Source organism: Echinops telfairi, unplaced genomic scaffold (genome assembly GCF_000313985.2).
Source record: "Echinops telfairi isolate 266 unplaced genomic scaffold, ASM31398v2 ScPeMD7_2;HRSCAF=8, whole genome shotgun sequence".
Classification (NCBI taxonomy): Eukaryota; Metazoa; Chordata; class Mammalia; order Afrosoricida; family Tenrecidae; genus Echinops; species Echinops telfairi.
In genome coordinates this window covers 70,563,636-70,571,430 of record NW_022103898.1, presented here as the reverse complement: position 1 = coordinate 70,571,430, position 7,795 = coordinate 70,563,636, and the positions used below count along the sequence as shown (strand labels likewise).

Sequence of the window (7,795 nt, the reverse complement as noted above, 5' to 3'; positions counted from 1 at the left end):
CTGTCTCGGTTGATTTCCAACCTGAGTCCCACACTGGGCTTCTATTAGAGTCCTGGTTCATGAACCACTGTTGACATTGTCATTGTGTTTAAACAAAAAACAAAAAAACACGTCATCTTCCCATTGATAGTTGTTCTCTCTATGCATTTGTAAAATAGTAATACAAAATTGAAAAATAGTAGCTTGGTCCCACCATAACTGCCTTCTAGGACCTCACAGTGAGGCGGGGAGTACTTCCCTGTGGAACACAACGGTCATTTGATCATTTGTCCTTTGAGGGCTCACACTTTTTGTAGCAGATGCCTAATGACCTTGAGGAGAAGTCCAAGGACTGCGCAGACCCCCACATCACATTTTGGCATGTGGATTTGAAGTGTTGGAAGAATGCTGAGAGCCGCGAGTGTGGTGTGGGTAGACTGTAGAGGTGGGCCACCTACATTGTACTTCTGTGGAGCACATGGTTCACTGGTTGTAATGATACAAGCAGCAGGGCACTGAAGATATGCCTGACTGGGACTGAGAACAGAAGAAATTTACATGCCACATTCTAAAAAAAAAAAAGAAATGCCATGAAGGTAGTTAAACACTGTCCAACTTGCAGCAACCCTATTGAACAGATTGTAACTCTGGAGGGTTTCCAAGGCTATGAACCTTAATAGAGAAGTATGCCTTTTTTATGCCTGGAGGTAACTAAGTCGTTGTAAAGGAAGTTTTTTCACTTTACAATTTCAGCTTTAAAAGTCAAAAGTATGATAGAACTAATATGTCTGCAAGAGCTAATGAAATCATAGACCTGGGCCACAATGCACTGTGACTGTCAAGATCCTCTAAGTGAAATGCTGATGTGATACAGGAGGAAGGTTGACAGCACTGATAATCCTCAGCACCACTAAACAAGACAGCTGCACATGATGTGCTTGGAACGATAACTAGAAGTACAGGACACCATCCACAAAGTCCAAGTAAGTGAACTTGCCTCTCGTCTGACCTCGACACCTGACTACCAGTTTATAGAAAATCCAGGATGCACGGATATGTTAAAGCACCACAGCAGTGTGATTAGTAAAAACCTATTCTCAAAGATTCTACAGGACAAATGATCGAATTAAACCTATCGATTGCAAGAAGAAGAATCAAAGGGGAAATCTTACAGATTTAAATGGACGGAGGCTTAAAAGTCATCAGCAATGTGTAGTCCTTTTTTGGATCCTGGTTTGATGAAAATCAAATTGCAAAATGTGTTTGTGAGAAAACTGGAGGAATTTAAATACTATTTGAAATTAAACAATTGTATTTTGGCTGTGTGGGTTTTTTTACCCTTATTTTTATGCTATGGCACTACAGCATTTACCAATGAAAAGATATGTGTTTAATTTACTGCATGCTTCAAGTAATCACTGGGAGGGGCCAGTATGGTGGACACAGAGAAAGTGGGTGAGCAAATGTTATTTGTTGAGGCGGGGTGATTGGGTTCATGATGTGTTCTATTTTAGTTTTGTGTACAGTTTGAATATTCTGTAATAAAAAAACTCAAAACCCAAACAAGATGTCTGTGGTTGAGAAAGAACGGAGGGAACGTGTGAAAGCACCTACAAAAGCCACACACTGGTCAGAAGGTTCCAGGGGGTGCTGGCAGGGTGTCCTCCAGATTACTTGAAATACCATAATAACATTCTATTTTAAATATTGTTACATAGTCTTGCTAGAAGTGTGGCTTGGTGTTCTACCACCCATCTAACAGTTTGTGGCTTGTGTGTTACTATGAGCTTGGAAACCATCACCGTCAAGTCGATTCTGACCCAGAGCTGTCGTATAGGACAGAGTAGAACTGCATAGAATTTCCTAGACCATACGTCTTCATGGCACAGACAGCCTCTTCTTTATTCCATGGAGCAGCACTTGGCAGCCCAACATGCAATCCGCTACAGCACCAGGCTCAAAACTGTATGACAACTGGTATTTCCATTATTAGTGAAGCTTTCAGACAAAGACAAGACTAGGAGGTAAGACGACATGGCATTGTTCTTCCAAAAGTAACCAATGAAAAGCCGAACAAATCACAACAGAATATTGTCCAGTCTAGTGCTGGAAGATGAACCCTCTAGATTGGAAAGCACTCAGATGACAAAGTGGCCCTAACAGTGGCCTCAGGCATGCCACTGATCATGAAGATGGCCTGGGACTGGACAAGCTTTCATCTTATTGTGCACGTGGCCTCCAGGAGTCAGAACCCATTCGACCACAACTAACCACCACATACCTTGAGTTTGGTGTACTTTTTTTTTTTTTTAATTCTGCAATATTAAAACTAAATTTACTGACAAAAGCTATTCATACTTTGGTTTTGTTTTTCTTGAATTACTTTCTGTAAGTGTAGTTGTTTTTCCCTAAAATAGCTAACACTCTATGTGGGTTTCTGAGACTGTAAATCCTTATGAGAGCAGACTGCTTCATCTTTCTTCCTTGGAGAAAGGTTTGAATAACTGACTTTGCACATAGCAGCCCAGTGCCTAAACCTCAGTGCTACCAGGGTGCCTTGAACCTACTGCTCTATATTATTTCTTAGCAAATAGTTGACTGTGCTTCCACAGACACTACTATTATCAATCTGGCAGTCTGAATATTTAATTGAATACTGTTCTAATTTTGAATGTATTATACTTGGGACGTGTCAACAGGAGGGACCAACCCATGATAGGAGGGACCAACCCCTGGAGAAAGACATCATGCTTGATTCAAACAAACAAAACAGGCGAGGCCAGGGACTCAACCAGGGCTTTCTTATCCAGTCTGCAGTGGCAGAAGGGAGCCCCGTGGAAGTAACTTCCCAAGGCAGTACACTGCCCATGCTAAATCCCCAGCAGGCCTTCCTGCTCAACCACCACTGTCATGAGGAATACAGCAGTGCCTTTTGTCCCTCAGGCCAACAAAGACACCATAATGGGTTACGGGTTGGGCCCTCTCTCCATCACCCTGGTCAGGTTGGTGGTGGCTATGGTAATGGATGTACAGAAGATAAAGTATGTACTGTGGACTGACTGCTCCCACCTGCTACTCCCTATATACATCTAGGAACCTACTGAGCAGCTGCTGAGCAAGAGCTTCTTTCTTACATGTAAGACCTCAAGGTGATATGAGGCTGGCAGAGCAGCTACCAGCACAAGCAGATGCCATTGCTGAACATCAAGACATGAATTGACCCCTTACTCTTACTTTCACCACCATTCATTTGTCAGTTGGTCATTTTGCTGTGATGTTGGAAACTATCACTGGTATTTCAAATACCAGCAGGGTCACTCATGGTGAACAGGTTTCAGTGGATCTTCCAGACCAAGAACAGCCTAGGAAGAAGAAATATGCTGTTCAGGTCTGACAGCGCCAGAAGATGAGCCCCTCAGGTTGGAAGGCACGCTCAATACGACTGGAAAAGAACTGCCTCCTCAAAGTAGAAGCAAGGTTAATAGCATGGATAGCCTTGGGACTTTCATTTGCTGATTGGGCATGTGTTAGTCTGGGTTGACTAGAGAAGCAAATCCTTAGACACTCGTGTGTAAAAGAGAACTTTATATCAAAGAGCAATTATACGTTAAGAAAACATCCTAGCCAAGTCCATAGGTCCAATATTACCATAAATTCATCTTTAGACTCACATAGCCATGCAATGATGCTGAATGTAGGAAGATCATGGGCCAGTGGGTGGTGGAAAGTCTTGTGGATCCAGTGGTGGTGGAAATATCTCAGCTGGTGTGGGTCTCCATATGGCTCCTCCAGCTCCAAGGCTCTGGCTCCATCAGCATAGCTACATGTGGCTTGTCATCAGGAATATGAAGCAGAACATGTGCCTGGCCTCCAGTGAGCTATTTATCTCCATTGTTCCTCCAGAGGAGGTTATCAAGCTGTGACCTGATTGACAGGCCAGATTCCACCCTTTGCAACTTGATAGGAGATTATGTAACTGCCACAGGGCATGACTCCAAATTAAAAGAAAAGCTGTTTATATTGAAAGATGGAATGTATGAAGAATGAATGTAGGGATATGAGAAATCATAAAAATAAAATGGAATTCATAAAGATCAATACTCTAAGCATCCATGAGCTGAAATGGACTAATATTGGACATTTTGCATCAGCTAATTATATAATTTAATATGAGGGAATGACACATTCAAGAAGAATGACATTGCATTCACTGTCACAAAGGACATATCAAGATGTATCTTGAAGTACAATGCGGTCTGTGATAGGATAATATCTATGCATATGCAAGGAAGGCCAATTCATACAATGTATTTTTCAAATTTATATACTAACCACTGAAGTTAATGATGAAGAAGTTGAAGAATTATACCAGCTTCTTCAATCTTAAATGGATCAAACATGCAATCAAGGTGTCTAGATAATGATTGGCTATTGGAATTACAAAATTGGAAACAAAGAGGAAGAAATACAAGTTAGCAAATATGGTCTTGGTGATAGAAGCAAAACTAGAGATTGCATGGTAGAATTTTTCAAGATCAGCAGCTTCCTCATTGCAAATACCTTTTTTCAACAACATAAATGTTATTTATACATGTGAACCCCACCAGATGGAGTGCACAGGAATCAAATTTACTATACCTCTGGCAACAGGTGAGGAAAAATTTCAATATTATCATTCAAAACAAGGCCAGTGGGAGACTTTGGAACTGTCTATTAATTGATAATATGCAAATTCAGGTTGAGGATCAAGAAAATTAAAACAGGTCTATGAGAGTCAAAGTACAACCTGGTATACATCCCATCTAAAACTAGAAAACATCTAAAGATCACGTATTTGAAGAAAGCAAAAGGTCTTTAAAAAGGCAGGGCGGGGGTTGGGGGGGATAAACAACAAAAAAATGTATATATTCAAAGAAACTCTGAAAAGTGCTCTTAAATGTAGAGTAGCTAAAGCAAATGGAAGAAATGAAGTACAGGAAAATTTCAAAGGACAGCTCAAGAAGACAAAGTAAAGTACTCTAATGAATGTGCAAAGACTGGAGTTAGAAAGCCAAAAGGCTTAACATGTCTCAAGCAGAAAGAATTATGGAAGAAATTCAAACTCTGTAAGATGGGGCAGGTGGGATAGAAAAGGGGAACTCATCACAAGGATCTACATATAACCCCCTTCCTGGGGGATGGACAACAGAAATGTGGGCGAAGGGAGACATCAGACATGTAAGACATGACAAAATAATAACAATAATATATATTTATTATTATTATATATAATAAATATATATTATCAAGGGTGGAGGAGGGCAGGGAGGGAGGGAAAAAAGTGAGGAGCTGATACCAAGGGCTCAAGTAGAAAGAAAATGTTCTCAGAATGATGATGACAACAAGTGTACAAATGTGCTTGACACAATGGATGGATGTATGGATTGTGATAAGAGTTCTAGCCCCCAATAAAATGATTTTAAAAGGAAAAAAAGGGGGGGTCAAAGGGGAGATCAAACGATAAGACATTACATTTTAACTTACCTGTGGCTACCATAATTGGCTTTACATTGCTCTCTTTCTGATAACAAGGTTATTTACACCCCACTTACTACAATAAGAGGGGATTCACTAGAGATTAATGGATTTTGGGCTTCCACTGTCATCTATAGCCTTCTGCAAAGCATGTGTTCAGAATTTAAGCTCTGACGCCATTTCCATCTTTGGATGTGGATTTATTATTTACAATACTTTCATTACACAGGCTGGTATGTTTCTTCTATGTGGTTTTAGTTAATCTCACTTAGATGGCAAGCCATGGTATTTTCAATCACCTTATATTTTCATATGGGTGTGAAAGCTGGAAAACAAGATTATAGAAGAGATATATTTGAATTATGGTGTTAGTGGAGAATATTGAAAATACCATGGACTGCCAGAAGAACAAATAAATTGGTCTTGGAAGAAATACATCCTTCTCAAAGAGAGTAAGATTTCTCATACATTTTGGACATGTTATCAGGAGAAACCAGTCCCTGGAAAAGGATATTGAGATAGTTAGTTTATTGTGCCAGCCTGGCCGATAAACACAAGTGGGATTAATTGAAGGGCAGAGAGATAAATGGCTTGGTGATCCTCGCCTTTCTTGTCTCTCGCTCTTTGATCATCAGACCAGTGTGCGGTGCCTTGCTTGTTCTGTGCCTCAATTTACAGGCTACACTACTTGTGGGACCCCTAGCTTGTGGACTGTGTCGCTGTAAGTTGAGGTCCCTTTAAGACCACACGATTGAAATTTACATTTCTTGAGCTGGGGACTGACAGTTGGTGACCTGCTTTGCTGTTTGCTACCTGTGCTGGGATAGCCTAGCTCTTTCTACAGAGGACTACCCGGCGGCCCTCAAGACTTGAAGGACTGCCAGTGTCTCACAACTCTCTCACAGGAGTGAGTTGCACTGAGCCATTTGTACTGGTTTATAATTTAACAGTTCATTTCTTGTGTTATATATATCTATCTTTATAAATATATATATAAAATTATCAGCAATCTGATTTTATCTCTCTAGAGAACCCTGTCTTTACGCAGATATCATGCTTGGTGAAGTAGAGGGTCAGAGAAAAAGAAGATGACTCAACCAAATGTATTGACACTGGCTGCAACAAAATGCTGACAAATATGACAACCTTGAGGATTGTGCAAGACTTCTTAGTAATTTGTTCTGTTGAACTGACTCGGAGTGACCCTGTCTACAACAGAATGAAACATTGCCGGGTCCTGCACCATCCTCACAATTGTCATAGTTGATCCCCTTGTAACTATTATGTCAATCTATCTCATTGAGGGTCTTCTTTCCCTTTACCGAACATGATGTCTTTTGCCATGGACTGGCTCTATCACCAGTAATTGCATTTTTATTGCATGTTGATCAATGGCAGACTGAAAAACTGGTAGAATTCTTCAGTTTCGTCCTCATTAGCTTTTGTGGTTGGTGCACAAATGTAAATAATAGTCATATCACAGACATTGCCCTTTAAGACAGATCTTAAAATGTTCTTTTTGAAGATAAATGCTACACCTTTTCTCTTTGTCATTTTTAGTATAGTAAACTACATGATTGTCAGGTTAAAAATGGCTAATACCAGTCCATTTCAGCTCACTAATCCCTAGGATGCCAATATATATGCATCCATTTTATTCTGTACAACTTCCAAATTTCCTAGATTCATACTTTGCCAATTTTATGAATATATTAATGATATTGATCATTATAATGAATTATTCATATTAATGATGTTTGAATTGGTTTCTTCTAATTTTGAGTCATTCCACATCAGTAAACGAGGTCCCAAGAGCTTATTCCTTCCACATCATTAAGGTCAACTGTTCTTTGAAGGGGCAACGCTTCTCTAATCGTATTTAAGTGTCTTCCACCTTGCCTACTAATCTGTGAAAGAAAGGAGGCTGTCTGCTGTCATTAAAATGTATAGTCTTGGAGACCCTATAGGGTGTCATTATGTGTCCAAATAAACTCAATGGCAGTGGGCGGGGTTTGTGTGGAGGACGCTGTACAGTGGCATTCCAACCTGAAGACCTCATCTTCCAGCAGTCTATCAATGTACCACTGTTATACATAAGATATTCAAAAGTCTACTGACTTACTTTTTCTAATTTGTCATAGTCTAGAAATTCCATTGGAACCACAGTGCAATGAGCTGAGAGAAAAGTTGTGGTCCCCACTCGTGGGTTATCTCAAAAGTTAGTTTGCGCATTCCGCTCATTTTAGTACAAACTTACTGCTGCCATCTACTCAATCGTGACTCATAGCAACCCTATAGGACA

General features: G+C 40.2%; 1 pseudogene; it reads left to right on the top strand.

The window, feature by feature from the left end:
• The first annotated feature begins 2,889 nt into the window (after nt 1–2,889).
• On the top strand, nt 2,890–3,194 carry LOC115870332 (annotated as a pseudogene).
• The last annotated feature ends 4,601 nt before the right edge of the window (nt 3,195–7,795 follow it).